The sequence below is a fragment of the Humulus lupulus genome, chromosome 4, assembly GCF_963169125.1.
Source record: "Humulus lupulus chromosome 4, drHumLupu1.1, whole genome shotgun sequence".
NCBI classification, from domain to species: domain Eukaryota; kingdom Viridiplantae; phylum Streptophyta; class Magnoliopsida; order Rosales; family Cannabaceae; genus Humulus; species Humulus lupulus.
Window position 1 is genome coordinate 182,862,135 of NC_084796.1, and position 15,720 is coordinate 182,877,854.

Sequence of the window (15,720 nt, forward strand, 5' to 3'; positions counted from 1 at the left end):
CCGAAATTAGAAAGAGAAGGAGAGAGAGAGAGGCGTGAAAGAGAGAGAAGGAAGAGAAGAAATGAAGAAGAAGGAGGAGGTCTTAGGTATGGTTTTTCTTATGATTCCTTGTTGTTTTAAGATTTAGGTTTATCTTCCTCATTATCTTAAGTCTTTTTCTATGTTCTTCTTCTTCATGGGTTTCAAAAACCCTAGGGTATTCAAGGGTGATTATCACTTGGGTGTTGATCATGTTGTGTTCTTGATTTTACAATCAAGAGAGGTATTGAATCTCTACCCCTAATGTTATGGTGTTCTCTTGAGTTCTTAGATTTGTGGATATTTTTAATATATTGATGCATGGGAGATTGATCTAGGCGTGGGTAGGGGTTTATGGTGTTGGTTTGATTTCTATTGTTGTATGTTCATAATATGTGTAATGAGATGATTATTGAAATATGGTGTTGATGATATTTTATGATTTTATGTATGTATGTTTCGGCCTATGGGGTTTGGGCATATTGGGTTGTTTGATTTTCTTATGTTTCATACATGTTAGAAACATGCTAGGTTTCATGTGTTTATAGATGAGGATGTTGTGTAAATTCTTGTTGGGTATCCTAGGTGTTTCGGCCTAGGGGTGATGTTCAAGCATGATTGTTTTTCTTATATGTTTTAAAATAAATTGTGAATCTAGAAACATGATAGGGTGTATATGAGATTATGTATCAATAAAGTATGGTATGCATGAAAAATAATAGGAACATGTTAGGTTTAATATAAAGGTATATATGAAGATTGGTGTTTATGTTATTCACGCATGTTGTATTATTATTTTGTTGGGTTGCATGTATGAACTCAATGGAGATAGAATAAGGTTTTGGAAGGTTGTAATTGAATATGTGTTGGTTATTTCCTTGAATTATTTGTATAATAAGAGCATGTTAGGATTTGTGATTAATTGTGACAATTAGACATGTATGATTTTTGAGAGGCATGAGATAAAAGATAAAATTCATGATGATTTATGCTTGCTGATTTTGTGATTAAATGGTAAAAAGATTGATGAAATAATGATGTGCATGCATAAGGAATGTCTCTAATGATATGTGGTATTTGTGAGAATAAAATAGTGTTTTAATTCACACTTAAAATGATGTTTTTGCACAAATAATTACCCACGGATTTTTTTTTATTTTGATGAAAATATGAGTTTTAAAAAAAATGAAAATGGTGATTTTAATGATAAATATGATTGCTGGAATTTTTGTAAAAAAAAAAATGTGTAGTGTGTTTTAATAAGAGGTATTTGAGTAGTATTTGAAATAAATAAAACCCTAAACTATGGTAATATTAAAAATTGTATTTTTAATATAGTATGGGTGTTTATTTTAATAGTTATGATTTTTCTTTATTTGATTATGAAAAAATATTGAACTTAATGTATTTGTGATTTTTTTAAAGAAATTCAATGGTGGCTGAAAGTTTAGTTTAATAAGTTTAAAATAATCATTTAATTGTCACATATGAATATATGTTACATAGAATTAAGTCTTAAAATAATTCAAGCAAAAATATATTTTTCCTACACTTAAAAAATATATTTTTCTCACATCAACTAAGTAACACAATTAATTAAATTAAATTAATATTTTCTAAGGAAACATGATAATCATAGGTATTTTAAATAAATTTCAAGCCTTTGTTATTTCTTCGTAATTTGAATATAATTAATGGATTTATCACATATATTTTTTTAATGGTTAAATAAAATTATTTGTATGAAATAAAAATAATGTCTTGAGAGATTTAATTAACATAGTAATTTTTTAAGAATATAATTAATAGTAAACAAAGCATGTTACAAGTCTATTATTTTTAAAACGATAGAAGTAAGACGCATAGAATTATCATTTTAAACGCCACAATTACGCAGCGTTCCCACGTATGCATGTTACATGCAAATTCACTTTTATGTCCAAAATTATGTTTGTTATGTAACCATGTAGTTTTTATAGAAGGATCATGCATGCAATATAGGTAGAATGAGCATTATTCTTTTTATGACATTATGTGTAACTAAGCATATTTGTATGTTGTGTGTAACTCTCACCATGTGTGCATGGCCCATGCACACACGAGTTATATGAAAGGGAAAATAGTAATTATGTGAAGCTAAGGAATGCCATTTTGATTATGGCATAGGCTCGTTGAGAAGTTGTGGTTTTACTTTGCTTGGACCTGAGGTAAGGAAGTTAGATAGAATTTATGATTATTATACTATGAATGGTAAGACTGTTGTGTGAATGAAAATGTTATGAATTATGAATGCTATAATGTGATGATATGTTGGCTTGTATGAATGGATGTTAGCGTGATAAACGCGGCACATCAAAATGGGTTGCTAAGGATATGAAGACGTAACCCGAGTTACTAAGGATAAGAAGACGTAACTCCAAGGGCACGCGCTGAGGTTATTCAAGGACCAGAGACTCCTATTTACCTCAAAGGGTGGCATGGACAAGTTAGCAGGCCATGTTCAAAAGGAATTGTTTATGATTATGTTATGATGTTTGGTGATGTTTATGATTATGTTATGATGTTTGGTGATGTTTATGATTATGTTATAATGTTTTGTTATTTTATGATGATGCTATGATGTATAAAGATGAATGATGGTGTTTGTAATTTGTTGTATCTTACTTGCTTGTTGTTTGTACTTCCCTACTGGGATTTTAGCTCACCCCCTTACTTTCCCTTCCAGGTAGCAAATAGGTTTCTCTGTGGCACGCGTGGTGATGTGGGGAGTTCTGTCGTCCTGGTGTGTATGGCGTGGGGCATCCTATGGACGAGAAACGATGTTATGTTTTATGGAATTTTCTTAAAATTGTTAGTGGGACTTAATTTTTTTGTTTGTTTTAGAACTTTGCATGAAAATGATATTTTCTTTTTAAACGTTTGGGCCCAACTTGCATTTTTTAAGTGAGACCCCACTTAAACCTTTATAATAAGTGGCTTTCTATTATAAACCATTGAAAATGTGAATGTTTTATTAAGTACTAGTTAATGGCGTTTTACAATACCCTCTGTTATCCAAAAAAATAGGCACAGGTGATGTGGCAAACGTTTTCAAACACGTGGCTGCACCTGGCAGAGGTTCTGTTCGACCATCGACCAGTAAGATTCTCCTAGCGTAACATTTGAAGTTTCTATACGACCAGCGTGGTCGTATACTCCGCGTATTTCAAAGTGATCTTGGGTAAATCATAATCAATTCCGAGATTATCTCCTATGATTCCTGATTATCCGATTAATTAAGAACAAATATCTGTAAAAAATTCATGTAATCCTCCTTGAGCCTATAAATAGAGAAAGATAGCTCAAGGAAGGGACTTTTGGCATTTGGTTGATTGAAGCTATACACTTAGAAGAGAATTAGAGCTATTGTATTACGATTGTATTATTTTATCTCTCTCAGGCTGGTGAAACTCAGAGAACCCTAGTTCTTTTATCACTCCTTTGAGAGCTCATATCAATAATAGCTTAAGTGGACGTAGGTCATTACCAGTTCTTGGGGTCGAACCAGTATAATTTACTGTGTTCTTTACTGTTTTTGTCATTATATCTCTTCCAACACATTTATCCATATCAAGCGTTTGACTCCGTGTCAGTTGACCAAAACGAGGGTCAACATTCTGGTGCTTTCATTGAGAGCTTGATACGTGATTGTTGAAGCATTAATGGCGAAAACAACAAAGAAGACTGGGCAGGCGGCTAGCGCTGCACCATCTCAACCTCCTCCTCCTCCAAACATGGCTGAAAATGAGCCACACTTGGAATTTGAAGAGGAGGAACTGGATTCCGAGACGCTGAGAAGTACCTTGGGGGTATTGCAAGATGAACTGGCCAATCTGAGGGCCAGCCAAGAAAGTGCTGCGGAGATTATGGCACGGCAGCAACAAGAGATAGAGCGTCAGCGCCAGGAGCTAAGTGAGAGACAAGCGGAGATGGACCATCGTCAGAGGGAGGCCATGGCAGCCCTTGAAGTAGCCCTGCAGTTGGCTAGGAATCAGGCTGCACCTGCCTCACAGCCTGGTCAACCCTCAAATGGGCCACCCCAAAGGGGTCCCAATCCTAGCCCTTCGATCTAGTCGTCGAGCCCTCAAAGGCCCGAGCAGCCACCAATGCCTCAGGATGATGTCCCACCAAGGGATCCTGAAGCGCAGCCTCCATCCCAGGCTGGTCGAGGCAATCCCCCGCAGCCAAAGCAGAATAGGGCCGGGCAGCAGCCCCGTAGTCCTAGACGCCATAGGGGTGAAGAGCCGAACCCACCAAGCAGGGGACAACGTCCTTCTGGCAACAGAAGGAACTCAGAGATAAGCTCTGCGGTCTGGGGCCCCCCACGGCATGATAATGCACGGGGACCCACCGACCAACGTAGGCCACCCTCTAACGCTCGGGAAATTCCTGCCCGAGGAGGCAACCGAGGGGATAGTCGGTCCCACCATAGCCAATCAAGATTCAAAGATGGCCATGGTTACAACGAGGCCGACTCAGGCAGAGGAAATGCCGGTCAGAGAAACGAAGAGAGAGGTGGGGGCAGAAGCCCACCACCACCTAGAGAAGACCAACAAGAGAGATGTAACGCTGGGGGGCAACCCCGACAAAATAATGTCTTTAACCGGCTCGGAGCAAGCGAGCAACGGCGAAGAGATGAAGATTTAAGGGATGTACTCAACGACCGTCGGGAATGGAACGACGAGTACATTCCCCCAGTAGCAGAGGCCTCGGCGATTCCCGACGCCGTGCAAGCCCAAATAGATGCCCCGAACCAGGCAGTACAACAGCTGGTCGGGAGAAGGACGTCTCATATCGAGTACGACAGAAGAAGGGGCACTCCTTTCGTTCAGAGGATAGCTGTGGCAGAAACTCCCAGCAAGTTTAAGATGCCCACACTTCCGAACTTTGACGGGTATGGTGACCCAGTATCTCATGTCAACAAATTTGAGATACAAATGGACATTCAGAAAGTGTCCGAAGATGCTCGGTGTAGGATCTTTCCTGCAACACTTTCTGATGCTGCACGGGAGTGGTTTTTCAAATTCCCTCCTGCAAGTATTGTTTCTTGGGAGGTGTTCGTAAAGGAATTTTACGAACAATTCTATGCGGGTCGTGTGCACCCAACTGAGGCGAACCAGCTGGTGGAAATACACCAGCAAGAAGGAGAGCCACTGAAGGATTACGTCCAGCGCTTTATGTGAGCAGAAGCTGGAGCTAAAACAGTGGGAGATGAGGGCAAGATGATGGCCCTAACTGCAGGAGTTAGGCGTCGTACGCCTTTGTGGAGTAGCCTCAGAAAGAATGGAGTTAAGACTACTCAAGAATTCTTGGATCGAGCTGATCGGTACATCAAGCTCGAGGATGCCATCGCCAGCGAGGGAAATCCCCCAGGCAAAGATAAGGGGACTGCAGAACCCGCCAAAGCCGCCAATGGATCAAAACCCAATGGCAAAGGCAACGGGAACGATAATGGCAATGGCGAGAATGGGGGGAAGCAGTCCCATAATGAACCTTCCACCTTTGAAAACAAATGCGCTAAGGGCAATGTTATGAACCGCGGTTCACTAACTACACTGACCTTATCAAGTCTCAAGGAGAGGTGTATCAGGCCACGAGTTCCAGTGTGCCTTACAAAAGACCGGTCCCATTCGAAAGGATATTTCGAAAAGAGATACTACCAAGTTCTGTCGTTATCATAACGACTACGGACACGATACAAACGAGTGCAACCAGCTGAAAGACGAAATCGAGTTCCTTATCAGACAAGGACACTTGAGGAGATACGTACGGGCCTTGGGAACTTCCCAACGAAAGGCTCCAGATGGCAACGAGCAGGCGCCTGCACGCCAACGCTCGCCACCTTTGCAGCCTGATCTCATAGCTGGCACTTTACTCACCATCTGTGGATGCCCGCACCTCGCAGGAAACAATGGAAAGGCAAGGGAACGATATGCTCGGACCCTACGCCATGACCAGGACATCGAGATGATGACTGTGGAGGATCGGGCATCAAAGAAGGCTCGGTCAGAGGACGGTGAAATAACCTTCTCTGACATTGATGCCCAGCATGTCTTATTCCCGCATTTCGATCCGTTGGTCGTGGATGTTCAAATTTCCAACATGATGGTAAAGAGAGTGCTGGTTGATACAGGAAGTTCAGTAAACATCTTGTATAAATCTTCGCTGGAACGCATGAAGTTTTCCATCAAGGACTTGGAACCCTGCAACCAGACAATTTACGGCTTCTCTGGTGAGGGACTCGCCCCAACAGGGTCAATCAGACTTCCAGTAATAGCAGGTACAGTGCCTGTTACCAGGACATTACTCGCTACTTTCATAGTAGTCGATTGTCCCTTGGCGTACAATGCTGTAATCAGAAGGCCCATACTGGTTGACCTTCGAGCCGTCACCTCAATATGGCATCTGGCCATGAAATTCCCGACAGACACAAGGGTCGGACGCATGTTGGGAAATCAGAGGGAAGCAAGAGAGTGCTACAATGCCTCGATCACAAAGGCAAAGAAGGGAACGTCGAAGAGCACTCTCCCAGAGAGGTTGCAGATGGCCATTGATACACAAGCCTAATCTGGTGATGGAGTCACCAAATAGGGTGTTGCCCAAAGTGAGGATAGAGATTTAGATCCTCGCTTTAGGGATTTTGAGGAAGATGTTAGACTCTTCGAGGACCTTGAAGAGGTCCAACTTGACGAAAAAATTCCGACCAGAGTTGTAAAGGTCGGTAAAAATTTAGAAGCAACAACGAAGCATGCACTGGTGGAATTTTTTAGAAAGAACCAGGAAGTTTTTGCCTGGTCACATAAAGACATGGCTGGGGTAGATCCTGTAGTCATTAGCCATGTCCTGAACGTTGACAAAAGCTTTCCACCCGTGCAACAGAAAAGAAGGCTGCTCGATAAGGACAGATCGAAAGCCTTACAAGAAGAAGTTGAAAGACTAAAGGAGAATGGGCTCATCAGGGTGGCTTTTTATCCATCGTGGGTCTCTAATCCAGTACTGGTTCCCAAGCCTAACGGCAAATGGCGAACCTGTGTGGATTTCACAGACCTTAATAAAGCCTGCCCAAAAGATTGCTTCCCACTCCCAAGGATCGACCAGCTGGTCGATGCAACTGCAGGACATGAGATCCTCTCTTTCATGGATGCATACTCAGGATACAATCAAATCAGTATGCATCCCCCTGAAGAGGATCACACTAGCTTTCGGACCAATACAGGGTTATACTGTTATAAAGTAATGCCCTTCGGACTGAAAAACGCTGGTGCGACTTACCAGCGACTAGTTAACAACATGTTTAAGGAGTTGATTGGAGTAAACATGGAGGTATACGTAGACGACATGCTGGTGAAGTTGAAAAAGGCAGAAGGACATGTGAAGGATTTACAGGAGTGTTTCGATGTTTTGAATAAGTATCAGATGAAGCTAAATCCTCTCAAGTGTTCCTTCGGAGTAGGATCAGGGAAATTTTTGGGGTTCATTGTCAATTCAAGAGGAATCGAAGCTAACCCCGAAAAAATCAAAGCCCTAATCGACATGAAATCGCCGATAAAAATCAAAGATGTACAAAGTTTAACTGGAAGGATTGCCGCACTCAGTAGATTTATTTCAAAGTCGACAGATAAATGCGTCCCTTTCTTTAATCTACTTAGAGGCAACAAGAAGTTCGAATGGACCGTAGACTGCGAACAGGCTTTCCAAGCCTAAAAAGCCCACATGGCACAGCCTCCTGTCCTATCAAAGCCTATAGATGGAGAAACTTTGTTCATTTACCTGGCAATCACCGAGTATGCTGCTAGTGCGGTGCTAGTAAGAGAAGAAGAAGGCATGCAAAAGGCAGTTTATTATGTTAGCAAGAGGTTAATCGATGTCGAATTGAGGTATCCTCCCATCGAAAGATTAGCCTATTGCTTAATTTTGGCCTCAAGGAAGTTACGTCCTTACTTCCAAGACCACCCCATCACAGTCTTAACTGACTAGCCCCTCCGGCAAGTTCTGCAAAAATCGGAGGCGGCTGGACGTTTGTTAAAATGGGCAGTCGAACTCAGGCAGTTCGATATAACATATTCACCGTGAGCGGCAATAAAAGGACAAGTCTTGGCTGATCTCATCGCCGAATTTACTGAACTCCCAAACAACGAGCAGTGCGAAAAACCTAGTGCGCCTGATCCCCAAGTTGAAGCTCCTTCGTGGAAGTTATTCACGGACGGATCGTCCAACGAATCTCACGCAGGAGCAGGAGTGATATTGATAATGCCAGAAGGGCATCGATTTCACTGCGCTATTAGGTTCGACTTCACCGCTTCAAACAATGAAGCCGAGTATGAAGCACTCCTCGCTGGGCTAAGGTTGGCCAAAGACATGAGTATAAAAGTGCTGGATATTTACAGTGATTCACAACTGGTAGTGAATCAGGTCTTAGGGGTGTATCAAGCACGAGGCCTGAAAATGGTGGCCTATCTGAACAAAACCAAAGATTTGTTGGCGCAATTCGAGAAATATACCCTCCAGCAAATACCCCGAGATCAGAACTTAAACGCAGATGCCTTAGCCAAACTCGCGAGTGCGAAAGATGCTGACACTTTAAATATAGTGCCAGTTGAGCGGCTACGTGAGCCGAGCATACGAGCAGATGAAGCCAGTATGGAGGTACGGTTGGAAGATACATGGATGGCACCGTACTTGGAGTATCTCACGAGTGGTGTACTACCAGCAGATAGAAACAAAGCCAGGACTCTTCAGAGATAGGCTGCTAGGTACATATTGGTCGATGATATTCTATACCGAAGAGGATACTCCATGCCATTGCTCAGATGCATTACACCAGAAAAGGCCAAGGAGCTGATGAAGGAGGTACATGAAGGCTTCTGTGGAGATCACGTTGAGGGGCAGAGCTTATCGAAGAAGATTCTGAGGTGGGGTTATTTCTGGTCGACCATGAATGAAGACTCGATGGAGTTTGTGCAAAAATGTGATAAATGTTAGAGATTTTCCAAGATCCCACGCGCAGCTCCTAACGAGTTAAAGCAGATGCAAAGTCCATGGCCCTTCGCAGTATGGGGTATCGATTTAATTGGGTCCTTGCCAACGGGAAAAAGAGGAGTAAAATACGCAGTTGTAGCAATCGACTACTTCACCAAATGGGCCGAAGCTGAGCCACTCGCTACCATAACGACAAAGAAAGTTCTTGACTTTATCATCAAGAACATTGTTTGCCGATATGGATTGCCTCAGAAGATTTTCTTAGACAACGGCACCTAGTTTGATAGCGACCTATTCACAGAATTCTGCGAAAGGCATGGAATTGTCAAGGGCTTTTCTTCAGTCGCGCATCCACAAGAAAATGGGCAAGTCGAAGCAGTGAATAAAACACTAAAAGATACCTTGAAGAAAAGGCTCAAAGAAGCTAAAGGAGCATGGCCAGAACAGCTGCCTGAAGTACTCTGGTCGTATAGAACTTCTCATCGAACAGCAACAGGCCATACCCCGTTTTCCTTAGCATACGGGTATGAGGCTATGTTGCCAGTCGAGTTAGATCCGCCCTCACATCGAAGAATCACATACGACCAAGACCAGAATAGCCAACTGTTGATGGAGTCCCTAGACTCGGTTGAGGAGAAACGAGAAAAAGCCCAACTCCGAGTAGCTGCGTACCAGCAAAAAGTCGCCCAGTATTTTAACTCAAAAGTAAAAGAAAGAAATTTCAACGTCGGAGACCTAGTACTTCGACGAGTTTTCTTAAACACCCGCGACCCAGCTGCTGGAGTACTCGGACCAAACTGGGAAGGACCTTACCAGATTGAAGAAGTCCTTCATCCAGGCACATAAAAACTTGCACGCTTAAATGGAGATCTCGTTCCACGCTATTGGAATGGAGAACACCTGTGCAAGTATTATCAGTGAACAGTCCTTCTTAAAGGACTGGCTTGTATTAATTTTTACTTTTTACAAGTTTTGAAAAAGGGTTAGTCATGTTGTTTGGCTAATCGCTTATAAGTGTAAGGTCTTTTTAAAGATCACTCATAAAGACATGTTTAGTCCATTTTAATACAAGAATTATAAGGGACTGTGCGCAGCCAGTCATTCTTGCCAAACCTTTGTAAAAAAAAATTACAAGTATTTGTTCATTACGTGTATTGTTTTGTTGTATTATAAGTTCTACATTTTATACCGAGCAGTAATGTTCGCACAAGTCGTGGTCAAGGCAAGTGACCAAGGACCTAAATTTCCTCAGTCACATGGGGGGAATATAAGGTACATTGATAGCAAAGCATAACAAGAGGTATGTAAACACATGAACAAAATAAGTGAAAGCATGCTACGGTACTTAGAGTATTTTTCAAAATTTATATTTTGTTAAATCAAGCCAAAGTACTATGCTAAGTTCGGTCATGCGAACAGATGTTATAATAAGCAGAAATATTATAACATCAAAGGGAATCTTTTACATCGCAAGCAGTACTACTTGGATGTAATTGTTCAAAAGTAAAAGTAAAATATGCTGCCCATGCAGCAAAATTAAAAAGAAATCAGTCTTTACATCACGACCCGTAGGTCGTGTAATTAAAGAAATATAAAAGAAAATTTTTATGGAGCCTGAGGAGCAGGAGGATCCTGTGGAGCATTCTGATCGACCACGTCTCCTGCAGCTTCTCCTCCCTCCACTCCGGCGGTCGGCAGAATTTCTGGGGAAGTAGGGACCCTGGCTCTTTCTTAGGCAGCCAGCCTAGCAGTGCAGCGAGCTAGCTCTGCCTTCCTAGCATCCTCTGGAAGATAGTTGAAGTTGGCACCTTGGTTGTGTTTCCAAAAATCATAGAAACACCGAAGTGTCGCGTTCTTATACCTCTCCAGGTCCTTGGCATTGGTAAGCTTAAGCTGCTCCACCTGACTCTTAAGGACAGCAATGGCCGTGTCCTTAGCAAGATGCTCTTCCTTCAGCTTTTTGACTTCGCGCCAAGAGGTCCGGTTAGCATCTTGATAGTCGTCCCTTTGCTTCCTGGTAGTTTCCAGAGAAGCTTGCTTCCCTGCCAGCTCTGCCACCAAGGCATCCTTCTACTGGGTGACCACCTCCAGCTCCCCAACATGCCTAGCCTTTGCGGCTTGAAGCTCCTCAATGACCTTCGCTCGAGACTGCTGGATACTTGCACCCGCGCGGGTACGAGCAGCAGTCATTGTCAGCATGGCTTGCAATCAAATAATAAGAGTTAGGCCAGCTGAAAAGAAGAAAAATCAAAACCATAATCACAAAAAGAGAAAGAGTACTTACACTGGCCACTTCATTAAGGGCTCGGTTGAGGAGCTGGTCGACCCCCATGTTTTCAGGCTCAGCCATTGCCTCCCTGCAACGGTCGTACTTCAGGATATGAGCGAGGCGATCCTTAGCTGATCGCAGGGAGCGGCTCGAGAGTTTGGCCCCAGGAAGTTCGGCTTGCTGGGCCTGTTCTTTTGGAGCCACGGGCGAAGGATTTGTGGCAGCAGGCGGGGTCTCCTTCTCAGCAGGAGCGAATGGTTGAGCAGAAGGTTGGCCAGAGGGCCCGTCCTTTGGAGGATCAGCTGCTCGACTCTTCTTGGGCGAGGGTGCTTGGCTAGACTCTCCATCTTGTTTCCTGGCCGATTTCCTCCGTCGGACCAGGGGAACCTCCTCCTCCTCCTCCTCCTCCTGAGTCTTATACAAGTCGAACACATTGGGGGAGGCCATTTCTGCAGAAAGATATAAACATGCAGATAGTAAGATAAAAATAGATGACAAGTTATGGCACATCAGAAAAGAAGTAAAGAAAATCACAAAGTCCAATACCCGAGCTACTACTACTTGTCGCTACACTACTGACTCTACTAGTCATACACTCACTCTCTGGCACGAAGAAGTCTGGCCCTAGATTTGGAGTATATGTAAAATTGTCGTCCCCATCAAATAAGTGATAGGGAATTGGCAAGCTATTTAAAAGCAAAATAACAGTACCGTTTTCGTTTGAAGACTTATCCAAGTCTACGACAGCTCTACTGCCTTTTGTTTCCCCTTCCCTTGGGGGGCAGAAGGCCTTTCTGCTGAGGGGACGCCAATCGGTTCCCTGATAGTAACCCCATTCGGTCTCCTTCGAGGAGGAGACGGGGGGGGTTGCTGCTCAAGATGCCCCTCAGCAATGGCGTCAACCACCGCAGGTTCCCTCATTTCCTGATGAGGGATCAGGAGGCCAGACAACCTCAAACTCTCATCAGTGACCAGAGACTTAACGCTCTTTTCAGCATCAGTCATTCTGGCCAGTGTATTGGACCTCAACACCATGTCTGGTGTTGGGTTTGGGCGTAGCCATGGTCCTGAAAGGCACAAGATATTTTAGAGAAATACAAGAAAAACTGCTGGGTATAAATAGCGACCAGTGAAAAGGGGCATTTACCTCCGCGAGCGAAGGCCAAGTTGTTTGCAGTCATGTCGGGCATGAGGAAATACTCCTGATTGTATTTCCCCACGTTGGAGATATGAGTAGTGTCACTCAGGAATGTGCGGTTTGTTTCCTGGTGACAAAAATGAAAAAATCCCGTCCCGGACTGTTGAGGGTTGGACTTGAGGTCAAAAAGGAAGTTGACCTCGTGAGGAGTAGGCTCTGGCCATTTTTTGAGTTTGTAAAGGATATAAAGTGCAGCAAGCATTCTATATCCGTTTGGAGTAATTTGAAAGGGGGCAACACCGAAGTAGTTTGCCACCCCCTGATAGAACGGATGTAGAGGAAGGGTAGCTCCCGCCTCTATGTGGTACCTTGACCAGGCGCTGTAGACGCCCCCAGGCAAGTTAGCCCTCTGGTCAGCAGTGGGGATCTTAAGGGTCACCCCAATAAGGGGATACTTTTTGATGTAATTAGCCAACATTCTGGGGGTCACCTGGCTGAGGGGAGAGAGATACCACTCGACATCCGGAAGAATTGAATGCATAGGACGAGCCCTGACCTGAATACGAGGGTCCGGGGTAATGTTTTCTCGACCACTAGCCGAGGGAACCCTAGCCTGCAAATCAGGTTGGGCAGGAGGATTTGGATTGTCTTCAGGATTTGGTTTCTTTTGACCGGGGGACTTGGAACAGGCCATTTTAGATGGTGATGGTTGAGGTCTGGAAGAAGAAAGTCTTGAGAATGGAATCTCGTGAACACGTTGAGCCGGCTGTTCTTCACCTTCAAGCAGTTGTGCAAGAAAATCGTCTTCGATAGGCCGCTCACCTCCCCACAAATCTGGCATTAAAATCTGCGAACAGAAAAATGGGGAGGTGAGGATGGAGAGTCTAGAAAGTTGGTTAGAATAATGTTGGTCGTGTATAAAAGTCAAACTTTTATACAACAGCATTCTAACAAAAACTAATTTTTTCACACAAACAGTTTGAAAAACAGATCAAAAAGTGAAAGCAAAAAGTTTTTCTAAAAAAGCTTTTTCAACTCCTGTAAGGGCGGGAAAAACTCAGTTTTTCGGCTAGCATAAAAATCGAATTTTTACTTCGATTTTACGTCCTAAGTTTATGATCTCGACTATCAAACTGATTCGTAACTCCTAAATGGCAAAGAAACATCATCCTACCTAGCATCACTCGATAAATCCCCTACTTTCATGCATCTCAACCCAAGAACACAGACAACACCAGAATCTAAAAGATAACTCACAGTGGCATGCACAACAAAAATAAAGAGTAGAAAAGTTATGGAACTTACCAAAGCAAATACTATGGAGGTTGAAAGAAATTTCAAGCGAAAGCGAATGAACGGTGGTTCTTGAAATTCTGAATGATGATCTTCAGAGAGAATGAAGGTTTTGATTTAGGGTTTCTTGAGAGAGAAATAACTTGCGTAAAAAGAAAAAGAAGGCTATATATATTTTGTCTGTGGCATGAAAAAAGAGGTAATCATCAGTTTCCTCTTTTCGAAGCATGGGGAAGGGCGATAGCCGTCAATAGGTTACTTGGGAACCGAAAAGCCGTGATTAGACAGGGGTAGCTCACTTTTTCTAAGAATGCACGAACTACTCTGACAGATCTGGTGGGGTAATCGAAGAGTCGTTTTCCTTAAAGTTTATTCATTGTTGGTCGTAATAAATAAACTTGGGGGGCAAATGTTATCCTAAAAACAGGCACGGGTGACGTGGCATACGTTTTCAAACACGTGGCTGACACCTGGCAGAGGTTCTGTTCGACCATCGACCAGTAAGATTCTTCTAGCGTAACATTTGAAGTTTCTATACGACCAGCGTGGTCGTATACTCCGCGTATTTCAAAGTGATCTTGGGTAAATCATAATCAATTCCGAGATTATCTCCTATGATTCCTGATTATCCGATTAATTAGGAACAAATATCTGTAACAAATTCATGTAATCCTTCTTGAGCCTATAAATAGAGAAAGATAGCTCAAGGAAGGGACTTTTGGCTTTTGGTTGATTGAAGCTATACACTTAGAAGAGAATTAGAGCTATTGTATTACGATTGTATTGTTTTATCTCTCTCAGGCTAGTGAAACTCAGAGAATCCTAGTTCTTTGATCACTCCTTTGAGAGCTCATATCAATAATAGCTTAAGTGGACGTAGGTCATTACCAGTTCTTGGGGCCGAACCACTATAATTTACTGTGTTCTTTACTGTTTTTGTCATTATATCTCTTCCAACACATTTATCCATATTAAGCGTTTGACTCCGTGTCAGTTGACCAAAACGAGGGTCAACACCCTCTCTCTCTCCTCTGTTGAAAAAAAAAACCCCAAAACCTCCATTAACAACCGTGAGCCAACACCATTTTCATTTTTCAAACCTTTTTTTTTTCTTTTTCATTATTTCTTACCATTTTCCTTGATTATAAACCGAAATATAGCCCCAAAATCCTTTTTTTTTTGTTTTTTAGAGAAAAAAAATACATTTGGCCGTGGGTATTATTTCTCATGGTTTCTTGGTGTTTCTTGTCGGATTTTGACCGGATTTTTGTCATTGCAAGGTGTTTTTGAGCTTCAAAATAGGTATGGATAACTAAAACATTGTTTTGATCATAATTTTTTTATTTTTCTATGTTTTTTTATATTATTCTGAATTTTATAATTAAAATTATTAATATTTTGTTAACTTTTCTAATTATTTGTTTATTTTATTATTTTAAATAATGTGATAAAAATTTGGTTTATTATAAATATATATATGTATATTAGTAAATTTTAGAAATTGTAACAAGAGATGAATTTGCTTTTTAAATATTTGAAAAAATAAATAGCTTGAAGATGATCAAAGTGTTGTTCATTAGTTTCTATAACTAGTTTGATTTTTTTTATTTATTGGTTTGATAATTAATTATGTAAGTAATGTTTTAGTAGGGTTATCGATTGAGTGGTGAACTTTGTTGTTCATTTCGGGTGAATTGAAGAGTAATATTGAAGGTTAGTTACTACAAGATTTATGTATAAAGATAAGGCTAATTAAATCATGCATATTGGATTCAGTGAAAGTTATGTTTGAAAATTAGTGAAGTAGGCTTTGGGAAATTTGCGTGCTGTGGTGATATAAGGATGGATTCATTAATGCTTGATTATTGTGTTTGTTTGTGTTGTTTTTATAGGAAATTGTGAAATTGCAGTATGTTATAGAACCAGAGGATACTCTGCCAATTTTTTAAAAAAAATTATAAGACTAGAAGCTAATAATGATGGA

At 41.8% G+C, this 15,720-nt stretch overlaps 1 long non-coding RNA gene across 1 annotated transcript; it reads left to right on the top strand.

Annotated features, from left to right (window-relative positions):
• On the top strand, positions 1-4,608 carry LOC133829313 (uncharacterized). The gene is made up of 3 exons (XR_009891682.1): positions 1-86; positions 196-262; positions 2,185-4,608. It is a non-coding gene; the product is annotated as an uncharacterized LOC133829313 (long non-coding RNA).
• The last annotated feature ends 11,112 nt before the right edge of the window (positions 4,609-15,720 follow it).